We start from the raw sequence: 12,724 nt of genomic DNA, 5'->3' as shown, positions 1-12,724 counted from the left end.
GTGATCATGACTTTCTTCTGCCTGCATAGTCCTGAGGAGTGTGGACCTGCAATGGTTATGCTCCCAATCATCTACATGTTATTATTCATAGCATGGGTTATCAATCGTCATTCTTAAAATTTGCCGTATTTCTTAAATGTACCGTTTATTCGTCGCACTGTTCAATATAGTATGTGATATTTGTACTGTCAGTATTAAATGTTGTACTATTTGTCATAATATTGCTTAATTACTAAGATAATATTTTGTGTGTTTTCTGCCAGTCAAATATTCCTATTTCTGTGCATTAAATGATTTTCAGGGTTATTATCGGTAATTTTGCCCGCATACCGTAAATATTAGTTATTTATTATGTCTGTGTTTTTCTAACAAGTCATGTAAATAACTTTCATTTTTCAAACAAAAACAAAAAAAAAACAACAAAAAAGAAAATTAACTTTGACTGTTGATTTTTCACTCTAACTGCTACATCAATACCTGAACAGTGAGTCGACAGCCAAACTGCTGGCAGTACAATTCTCAGTGTTTTGTACCATCAATCAAATCAATCTTTCACAATTCAAAATTCCAAGATTTTTGTTCTAGAAGTCTTCTGAATATCAAGCGATTAGCAGAGACTCAACACTGCACAAAAATCAGGTACGCTTAACTGTCTCCTACACAAACAGTCCCTAATCAGGGTTTTTCTTGTTTTTACAGGAGCAACAAGTTTTTGAGAGCTCAAATGGATTTCATACACATCCATATATCTCAAAGTACCATCATTCAAATTTTCAAACTTCAATTCACTCAGACGCACCGTCAGCAGCTCAAACAGTCAACAGACGACCCGTTTGACCAAAAAAGTCAACAGACAGTCAAAAATGAAATTTTTTGTCAAAGTCCATATTTTGTCAAAGGATTCATCATTTGATCATTGGATGATCATAATTCATCAAGGAAAGATCAAAAATCAACAAAACCCTAAGATTCAAAATTAGGGTTTTTGCCTGAAAAGTCAACTCAACTTTGACTGATCATAACTCTCTCATCCTTCATCCAAAAAATTCAAACCAAAGCTTGTTTTGAAGGAAATTCAATTATCTTTCAAATGCCATTGATCCCATGGTCATTGGATTCACCATTTGAAAAATATGATCAAAGACATTACAGGTCATTTTCAAAGTCAACAAAAAGACACTTTTTTCAAAAGGACACACAAGGAGCTTCAAAAATCATTTTGACATGAGACCAAAGACATTGGTTAGAGGACTCTTTGAGGTTTCCAAAAAGTGCAAGATCTCCTTCATATGACAAAAATTGAGGGATTTACACCTTGTTGAAGTTGGCTAAATTTTGGGAAAATGCATGAAACCAACATTGTTCAAAATTGCATTTTTTCCAAAAGGGGCCAAGTTTTCAGCATTCAAACATCATTTCCATGTTACTATGGGCCTCCCACGACCAAGGCTAAGCCCACATCATTTTTTATCCATTTTTGGCATAATTTTATCTTATTTTAAGATTAAAATTAAAAAGAAATTGAAATGGATAAAGAATAGCTTGTCCTCCAAGCAAGACTCATTCAACTCTGTCCCAAAGCAAAGTACAGCAGAGGAGAAGAAGAAAATCAAGCCATGGTGGCTTAAAGACAAAGCTACCAATGTTGAAAAAGTCAAGATTCCAAAAAAACTCATCAATGCTTTTGGCTTAGTTTCTAAGCACTCTAATGCTTATAAATAGGCTATAGCACTTCAGTAACAATAGAGACAGAAATTGAGAGCAAAACTCTTGCTTGTAACACACTTGTAATCTCTTAAAATATTCAAAGAATTTTGAAATTCGAATTCCAAGTTTAAGTCACTTTCCATTCAAACTAAACACTCAAACACGTTCCTTGAACATCACTGAAGCTATCTCAATCAATTACAAGCCTTGAAGCTCACTGAATCGAGCTACACAGGTCAAAATTTGTTCAAACTAAAATCAATTCGTATCTGGTTATTCACACACGTTTAACAAGATGTAGACATACTATTGAGTTTGGTTTGAGGTGTAGATCATTTCTGGAAACTTAATTGAAGTTTGGACATGTACAAACGAAATCACCATTTTAGGGTTCATAGCTTCAAAATTAGGGCTTTCCAAATTAGGCAAAATTAGAGGTTCTAATTAGTACCATTGAATTCGCATGGACCAAACGAATTGAACTGATAGGTCGCGCCAAGTTTATGTGTACGTTTGACCCTATTCGCTATTTTGCAGGTTTAGTAAGTAACCAATTACAGCGCTTTTGGTAAGAAAGCGCTATTAAAAGTCTTGTCTGAAGGTTGAAGACGAAGACGTGTCACCTCCCTATTGGTTCTGACGCGCGCGTTTTTTTAAATATAACCCTTGGTTTCAGTGTTTTGCAGGCGTGTCATAAGTGATGTTCCCTCACCATCTGGACCATCTGATCTCATTTATGACTCATCCAACGCTCCAGATCACGCGTGCACACCATACTCCCTCATAAATTTCCACACAGGATCAGTATCCTTTTATTTCTATTTTATTTTCTATTTTATTTTGATTTCTTTGTTAAATTAATTAAAAATAGTTTTAAAAATCCAAAAAATACACAAAAAATATTTTTAGACTTCTAAAATAATATACTATTTTATGAAATAAAAATATTTTATTTTTCCTCAAAATTTCAATATTTTGCATAATTAATTAGTATATACTTATATATTTGCTTTTAATTATTCTAACCAATCAAAAAATCATAAAAAAAAATTGTTTTTTGTGTTAAATATTGTTTATATATTATAAACTAATTTTGTACATATTTTGAATAATTTTCTCTTTAAGTTTTAATTACTTGTATAATTATTTGCATAATTATGTTTTAATTAACTTAAATCAATTTCAAATCAATTCCAAAAATTCAAAAAAATTAGTTTTGTTTTAAAATCAATTAACAAATATTTTGTACATATTTTAAACTTAATTTCTAGGTTTAAATCTATTTTCATTTTTTTTTCTTTATTTTAATTTAATTAATCATGCATTAATTATAATTAAAATCAATCATAAAAAAATCCAAAAAAAACATGCCTCTTATTTTTCTTGCAATTTAAATTCCTAGATAAATGTATAGGATGTCAAATTCATGTAAATAGGCTAGTTTACGTTTCCTGCACAATCGATGTAATAGCGTAGATTTACTTTCCGCACTTTACATTTCCGCATTTTAATTTCCAGCACATATAAACTGCGTGTATGTCAAAGATAAAATTGAACCGTTAGATCACTAACTTCAAAGATAAATATCTGAATCCAATCACAATCACACTTGCACCTCTTCAGGTAATCCTTTTTCATTTCTTTCAAAATCAAAGTCAAAATTCCACTGTTTTGAGTACAAAATCGAACCTTGCTTTTATATCCAGTGAAAGGATAGATTTTTAAAGGAAATAGGATAAAGACCTTACAACTCAGGGTAGACCTCCTAGTTTGCTTGCTCAAATCAAAACAAACAAAATTCTCATACACTGTTGATTTTTCAAAACTTTCAAAAAAGACAATACTTTGTATACATCCAAACACGGGTTATTACAAAGTTAACGTTCTTTTCAAAACATCTTTCGAAAGATAAACAAGCTGAAGGATAGAAAAACACTTAGAAAGGGGGGGGATTGAATAAGTGTGACTTTAAAACTTGGACGATAAAAATAAATTGCACAATTATTTTTATCCTGGTTCGCTGTTAACGAAGCTACTCCAGTCCACCCCCGCAGAGATGATTTACCTCAACCTGAGGATTTAATCCACTAATCGCACGGATTACAATGGTTTTCCACTTAGTCCACGACTAAGTCTTCTAGAGTATTCTGATCACAACTTGATCACTCCAGGAACAACTGCTTAGACAACTTCTAAGACTTTTCTAGAGTCTACTGATCAACCTGATCACTCTAGTTACAAACTGCTCAGCCAACTGCTAAGACTTCCTAGAGTATACTGATCACACGATCACTCTAGTTCCTTACAACTTAATGTAATCCTAAGAGTATTACAAATGCTTCTTAAAAGCGATAATCACAACTGTGATATTTCTCTTAATCGTTTAAGCTTAATCTCACTAATATATTACAACAGCAATGTAGTGAGCTTTGATGAAGATGAAGATTCTGAGTTTTGATTTGAACAGAGTTTCAGCAAGTTAATTTGAATTATATTGTTCAGAATCGTTAACTTTGCTTCTCATCAGAACTTCATATTTATAGGCGTTGAGAAGATGACCGTTGAGTGCATTTAATGCTTTGCGTGTTCCGTACAGCATTGCATTTAATGTTATACGCTTTTGTCAACTACCTCGAGCCTTGTTCACGCTGTGTCTACTGACGTAGCCTTTAGTAGCTTTTAACGTTCCTTTTGTCAGTCAGCGTAGCTTGCCACTTGTACTTCCTTCTGATCTGATGTTTGTGAATACAACGTTTGAATATCATCAGAGTCAAACAGCTTGGTGCATAGCATCTTCTGATCTTCTGACCTTGAAGTGCTTCTGAGCGTGATACCATCTTCTGATCTTCAGTGCTTCTGATCTCATGTTCTTCTGATGCTTCCATAGACCCATGTTCTGATTCTGCTTCGACCATCTTCTGATGTCTTGCCAGACCATGTTCTGATGTTGCATGCTGAACCATTTGAGACACAACTTCTGAGCGCTGAATTATGCGTACTCTTTATATATTTCCTGAAAGGGAAATTGCATTGGATTAGAGTACCATATTATCTTAAGCAAAATTCATATTATTGTTATCATCAAAACCAAGATAATTGATAAGAACAAATCTTGTTCTAACAATCTCCCCCTTTTTGATGATGACAAAAACATATATAAATGATATGAATTTGCGATCAGAAAGAGTAGACGGCAAAAGACAAATTACACAGCTATAGCATAAGCATATGAATATGTCTCCCCCTGAGATTAACAATCTCCCCCTGAGATAAATAATCTCCCCCTGAAATAAATACTCGAAGAACTTTGATAAAAGACTTCCCTGATTATTTCGGTAGAGACGATCATATAAGCTTCTGCCTTCAGAGAATTCATAGCTTCTGACTTCTGCTTCCATTGGACAGCTTCAGAACTTGAATTTCTTTAGATCCTTAGAACACTCACAGCTTCTGATTCCTGCTTCCATCGTGGACAGCTTCAGAACTTGAATTTCTTTGATCTTCAGAACATTCACAGCTTCTGACTTCTGCTTCCATTCAGGACAGCTTCAGAACTTGAATTTTCTGGATCTTTTAGAACATTCACATCTTCTGATTTCTGCTTCCCTCGGATAGCTTCAGAACTTTGAATGTCTACCAACATCACTTCATGCTAGATTTGTATCAGAACATTGTTGAATGTACCAGAGCATCATCAGAGCATCTCTACATCCTGAAATGTTACAGAACAAAAACTAAACGACAAAAGTCAGCATGAACGAGTTAGAACATAAAATGTATGTTTGAACACATTATATGTATCAGAGCCATATAGGCTGAAATAATGTATCAGAGCAAATAATGTATCAGAGCCATAACATTATATGTATCAGAGCAAATAGAATTTTGTCAGAACAGGATAGACAATGATATTCAAATTCTATTATCAGTGCTTCTGATTCATTCTTCTTTCTTGCTTCTGATCTCTGAAGCTTGACAGCACTCAGCTTGCTTCAGTTTCCAAGAGCTTATTCCTTTTACAGAATAACGCTTCTTATGGTTTTGCTTCTAGTGTTTGCTTCTGAAGATTCACTTCACTTCTCTGTACCTGCAAATCACTTAAACCATATAGAACTTGCAGTTCTTGTTAGTGAATGCAACTGATTAAATCAAATCATTTATCACAGTATTTCTCCCCCTTTTTGTCATATCATCAAAAAATAGAAAAGATTCAGATGAATAAAACAGAACACATGGATGAAGAAGATGATGTCATTAAGGTTCAACCATTGGGTACAGAAGTACAAAATGAAAAGATCAGAAACAAAACAGATGCAAAGAAAAGAAAGAAACAGCATAGACTCAATCTAAGATGGCCCTAGTCTTGACAAGATCTTGGTCAGCATCTCTTGAACCAAATTGTTGTGTCCTTCTTGCCTCACCATGAAAGCGCTATACTGATCATTGAGTGAGCTTTGCTCATCCTGTCTCCTCTGAATTTCTTCTAGAGTCCTTTCAAGACGAGAAGATTCACCAGAAGAAGCTTCACCGCTTTCAACCACAGGAATGGCATGTTGATCTGCAGCTTCCATAGATAGATCATTTGCAGGGATTTCCTCAACAGGAACAGTTTTGGCAACATGATCTTCAGCATCTGCTTCTTGCATAGAAGCATCACCATATTCTGCAGCAGGAATTTCCGAGTCTCCATTCTCAAGTGCCTGAAGAATGGCAGCTAGATTCCTGGGAGCAGAAGGACCTTCAACTACTGGTGGGTCAACAACTTCTGGAATGACCAAGTTTGGATCTTTCTCAGACGGGTTTTCCCTCAGATAGTCAAAGAGAGTCTTGAAATCTCCTAGCAGAACAGGATATTGAGGTATCCAAACCACAATCTCCCTGCAAGGATTTGCTTCCAATGCAGCAGCGAGTCTTAATTGTTCCATCTCATCCAAGAAGGGCTTCTCTTCCAAAAGATATCTTCCTTTGAGACGAGCAAACCAGAAGTCTTCATAATTCCTCAGAATTCCACGAGGCCGTGGGGCAGCAGCTACACAGGCGTCCTGAAGTTCTAAAAACAGAGCATCTGATTCTCTGCGAAAGATCCTCCAGAAGTTCCGCATAGCAACATCATTCAATCCCGAACTTTCAGCGAGTCTGAGAGTATCAAAGGTACTTCTGAGATTCCTCTTTATGTTTTCAAAAACTACACCAATAGGATATACGGGGCGGGATTTTATTTGGGTTTTTGAAAAGGCAGGTTTGGAAGTGAAGTACGGATGAGGTTCTCTATCCAACCTATAAGAAGATTCTGCTTCAGTATCAGAATCTAACACTACCACTTCAGCTTCAGGACGAGGCTTGGGAGTGTAGTTGCAATCACGGAGCAGCTGCTCATGTGATGCAGAGGTTGGAAAAGGAGAATCACAAGGATTGTTTTGAGAGGCGGAGGGAGTATGTTCAAGAGTGGCGTTGAGAGAAGGTTGAGATGGAAGGAGAGTTTGAAGGGGTGGTATATCCAGAACAGGATTTATGGTAGGTGGAGAGGAAGGAATAGTTAAAGGAGAAGATGGAGGTGTAAGAACATGGACAAAAACAGGTGATTCTGATGTGGCTTTTTCTGGTTCAGGTGTAGGGACAATCTCTATTGGTGCAGCTTCTGAACAAACAACAGGAACATAATTAGGTTCAGAAATGCATATACCTTTGGAACCTCTCAGAAAAGCTTTGGCCACATCCTCAGTCTTTTTCTGCTTCTTACTCTTCGGCTCTTCAATAACCTTTGCTTTGCCGCTAGCGATTTCTTTCCTTCTGACATAAGCCAGAACTTCTGGTTGATTCTCAGCCTCTTGAGCAGCATTTTCTTCATCTGAGCTTTGAATAATCATCTTCCTTTTTCTGATTTTCTTCTTCTCAACAACTTCAACAATCTCAGCATCGTTATTTGACTTCTTCTTCTTTTTCTCAGCTTCCTTCTTTTTCTTCTCAAAATCAGCAGAGACAGCCTTAGCAACCTTTGCAATGACTTCTTCTGGGATCACTTCTTTATTGGTGATAGCAGCAGGATGATCAAACTTTCTTTTGGTCCTTTCCTCCTTCTTACGATTCACTTTAATAGGAGCACCTTTGTCTTGATCTTTAAGACTCTTATCCTCTTTTTGTGATTTCAGATACTTAGTTCTGACTTGTGGTACCTCACTATTGAAGAAGGTTTTGAATTCAGCTAGAACTGGCTCTCTTCTGATTGTTGTTCCAGCAAGAGGTTGAGGAGTCTTAATGATAGCCTTAATCACGTTCATCCTCTTTAAAGTGAATGCGTTCAGACAAGCCCCAGATGTGACAGCAAGGTCTTTCACAATACCTTCAGATTCCAGACTCTCAACAATCTTGGAATGCACCAGAAGGTTTGTAATGATTCTACCAAAAGGAATGATAGTTCCACCATTTTCTTTTCTGAAAGCGTTTCTGGAATCCTTTACTGCTTTCCACATATGGTTGAAGATAATGTAAACCACATCAACCTTCTTCTGAGTGGCAATGCAATAAAGAATATATTTTTGCTCATTGTTTATGAAGTCAGCGGCATGTGTCGCTTTCCTATGGTAGAAGCACCCAAGAATGATCTTTGTCCAGATTTTGTAGATATCTCTCAATTCCTTGACGTGTTTTGTTTTCTTGATATTTGAATAGAGAGTGGATAGAACATCTTCCCAATCTTCCCTTTTATCGATTTCAAAAGCTCCTTCCGCGTTCTTCAAATCAAACATCACTCTTAGGATGTTTTCAGTAATAACAACAAACTTTCCATGGACGAAAGAAAGTATTGATTTTGGAGCAACCACAGCATGTGCCCAGAACTCCTTGACAAGATCTGGATAAACTGGGCCAACGAACTCAGCAAACAACGAGGTCCATCCTTGAAAGATGATGTCTTCTTTAAGATTAAATCCATGTTCTTCAAGGTTGTCAAAGTCAACAATAAGTTCACATAGAACTTCTAATTTGTTTTTGGGAATAGAGCATGCAACAACAGGAGTAAGTTGCAACGTTTCTTCTTGGAGATGATGAGGAACAGATGACTCAGCATTTTGGGATGAGAAGGCAGCCATTGGTGCAGAATGACCAAAAACGAGCAAGAGAAGCGAACTGGGTTTTCGATTAGGGTTTTTAGAAAACGGCTAAGAACTTTTCAAACGGGAGAATGCAAGGAGAGAGAGACAAGGGAGCGAAAAAGATGTAAGATATGATTTGAAAAGAATATATAGAGACGGATTTGAAAAGAAAAAAAATAAGAAATATAAATTAAACAGTTACAGAATCAAAGGAAATCAATTTTATTAAATGATGAGTGACGTGAGGAGAGAGAACGTGGTAAATGAAATGATTTAAAACAGTTACCTAGGTCGGCGTCTTTTCAACTGCACGCTTTGTACTAACCGTACAGATACGTGTTCACCATCAGATAATAGATGACAGCTGTAGATTTCAGAATAGACTTTACGCCTTTAGATTCTGATTACTGCTTCTGATCTGATCTACTTTCTCTTCTGGAAACACTCCTTCTGAAGTGTGCTGATATAAATCTGAATGATCTTCTGATCCATTACTTCTGATATACACAGCTTCTGGAGGTTCACCTCTTTGTTCTGCAGCTTCTGATAAGACAAAAACTGTATCTGCAGAAATTCTTAAGCTTCTTTGTTTCATCAGAACCAAGTTTATCATCAAAACAGATGTTTATTGATTCGTCCACAATCAATGTTTCAATGTTGTATATTCTTTCTTTTCTGAATTCCTACAAACATAGTTTCTTCAACAGATTTAAGAACCAGAACTTGGAAGACAATCTTTCTTCCCTTCAAGTGTTGAGACCAACTTGAATCCAGGTGACATGTCATGTTGATTTTTATCTTCCTTGTCGCCAAGAGAATCTGCAAAAGAAATAGTCTTTTTCTTTGGTACCCACATTTTCTTGGGTCCTTTCTTGTTAGTTCTCCTCAAGTTCTGATTGAACTTGGGTTTAACATTGTAAGCAATAGGAGGAACAGCATGATAATTCTTAATATGAGTTTCATGATATTTCCTAGGTTGTGTCACATACTTTTTGGTGTGTGTTATGTGAAAACTTTGAGCATGTGAAGTGTGCCTAATATCATGGGAGTGGCCATACTTGAACTGATCATACAATGGCTTGTATGTGAGTTTCATTTCATCAACAGGTTCAAGTTTGTATGGGGTTTCACCCTCATAACCAATGCCAACTCTTTTGTTTCCGGATACGGCATATATCATAGAAGCTAGCTGACTTCTGCCAATACTTCTAGATAAGAACTTCCTGAAACTTAAATCATATTCTTTCAGAATATGGTTTAGACTAGGAGTGGATTTTTCTGAATTGGAAGGAGATCCAACATCATTGGATAATTTTAAAAGTTTATCTTTCAATTCAGAATTTTCCAACTCAAGCCTCTTTGTTTCAAATTCAAATAGCTTTTTCAGCTTTTTGTATTTAATACAAATCTGAGACTTGGATTCCAGAAGTTCAGTTAATCCGGAAACTAACTCATCTCTAGTAAGTTCAGAAAATACCTCTTCAGAATCTGATTCTGATGTAGATTCTGATCCGTCATCTTCTGTCGCCATCAGCGCACAGTTAGCCTGCTCATCTTCTGAATCATCTTCTGACTCATCCCAGGTTGCCATAAGACCTTTCTTCTTATGAAACTTCTTCTTGGGATTCTCCTTCTGAAGATTTGGACATTCATTCCTGAAGTGTCCTGGTTCATTGCATTCATAGCACATGACTTTCTTCTTGTCAAATCTTCTATCATCAGAAGATTCTCCACGTTCAAATTTCTTTGAACTTCTGAAGCCTCTGAACTTCCTTTGCTTGGTCTTCCAGAGTTGATTTAGCCTTCTGGAGATCAAGGACAGTTCATCTTCTTCTTCAGATTCTGATTCTTCAGGATCTTCTTCTTTGGCCTGAAAAGCGTTAGTGCATTTCTTGATATTAGATTTTAATGCAATAGATTTACCTTTCTTTTGAGGCTCATTTGCATCCAGCTCAATCTCATGGCTTCTCAAGGCACTGATCAGCTCTTCCAGAGAAACTTCATTCAGATTCTTTGCAATCTTGAATGCAGTCACCATAGGACCCCATCTTCTGGGTAAGCTTCTGATGATCTTCTTCACATGATCAGCCTTGGTGTATCCTTTGTCAAGAACTCTCAATCCAGCAGTCAGAGTTTGAAATCTCGAAAACATCTTTTCAATGTCTTCATCATCCTCCATCTTGAAGGCTTCATACTTCTGGATTAAGGCAAGAGCTTTTGTCTCCTTGACTTGAGCATTTCCTTCATGAGTCATTTTCAAGGACTCATATATATCATAGGCTGTTTCCCTGTTTGATATTTTCTCATACTCAACATGAGAAATAGCATTCAGCAAAACAGTTCTGCATTTATGATGATTCCTGAAATGCTTCTTTTGATCATCATTCATTTCTTGCCTTGTCAGCTTTACGCCACTGGCATTTACTGGATGTTTGTAACCATCCATCAGAAGATCCCATAGATCACCATCTAGACCAAGAAAGTAACTTTCCAGTTTATCTTTCCAGTATTCAAAGTTTTCACCCTCAAATACCGGCGGTCTTGTATAACCATTGTTACCGTTGTATTGCTCAGCAGAGCCAGATGTAGATGCAGGTGGATTTGTCGGAGTTTCACCAGCCATCTTTTAAATGAAGCGTTTTTCTCTTCCTGAATCTTTTCTAAACACGGTTAAGTGCTTGCACCTTAGAACCGGCGCTCTGATGCCAATTGAAGGATAGAAAAACACTTAGAAAGGGGGGGGGGGATTGAATAAGTGTGACTTTAAAACTTGGACGATAAAAATAAATTGCACAATTATTTTTATCCTGGTTCGCTGTTAACGAAGCTACTCCAGTCCACCCCCGCAGAGATGATTTACCTCAACCTGAGGATTTAATCCACTAATCGCACGGATTACAATGGTTTTCCACTTAGTCCACGACTAAGTTTTCTAGAGTATTCTGATCACAACTTGATCACTCCAGGAACAACTGCTTAGACAACTTCTAAGACTTTTCTAGAGTCTACTGATCAACCTGATCACTCTAGTTACAAACTGCCCAGCCAACTGCTAAGACTTCCTAGAGTATACTGATCACACGATCACTCTAGTTCCTTACAACTTAATGTAATCCTAAGAGTATTACAAATGCTTCTTAAAAGCGATAATCACAACTGTGATATTTCTCTTAATCGTTTAAGCTTAATCTCACTAATATATTACAACAGCAATGTAGTGAGCTTTGATGAAGATGAAGATTCTGAGTTTTGATTTGAACAGAGTTTCAGCAAGTTAATTTGAATTATATTGTTCAGAATCGTTAACTTTGCTTCTCATCAGAACTTCATATTTATAGGCGTTGAGAAGATGACCGTTGAGTGCATTTAATGCTTTGCGTGTTCCGTACAGCATTGCATTTAATGTTATACGCTTTTGTCAACTACCTCGAGCCTTGTTCACGCTGTGTCTACTGACGTAGCCTTTAGTAGCTTTTAACGTTCCTTTTGTCAGTCAGCGTAGCTTGCCACTTGTACTTCCTTCTGATCTGATGTTTGTGAATACAACGTTTGAATATCATCAGAGTCAAACAGCTTGGTGCATAGCATCTTCTGATCTTCTGACCTTGAAGTGCTTCTGAGCGTGATACCATCTTCTGATCTTCAGTGCTTCTGATCTCATGTTCTTCTGATGCTTCCATAGACCCATGTTCTGATTCTGCTTCGACCATCTTCTGATGTCTTGCCAGACCATGTTCTGATGTTGCATGCTGAACCATTTGAGACACAACTTCTGAGCGCTGAATTATGCGTACTCTTTATATATTTCCTGAAAGGGAAATTGCATTGGATTAGAGTACCATATTATCTTAAGCAAAATTCATATTATTGTTATCATCAAAACCAAGATAATTGATAAGAACAAATCTTGTTCTAACACAAGCATT

Source organism: Vicia villosa, linkage group LG6 (assembly GCF_029867415.1).
Source record: "Vicia villosa cultivar HV-30 ecotype Madison, WI linkage group LG6, Vvil1.0, whole genome shotgun sequence".
Lineage (NCBI taxonomy): Eukaryota > Viridiplantae > Streptophyta > Magnoliopsida > Fabales > Fabaceae > Vicia > Vicia villosa.
The sequence above is the reverse complement of the archived record's forward strand: the minus strand, read 5'-3'. Positions refer to the sequence as shown.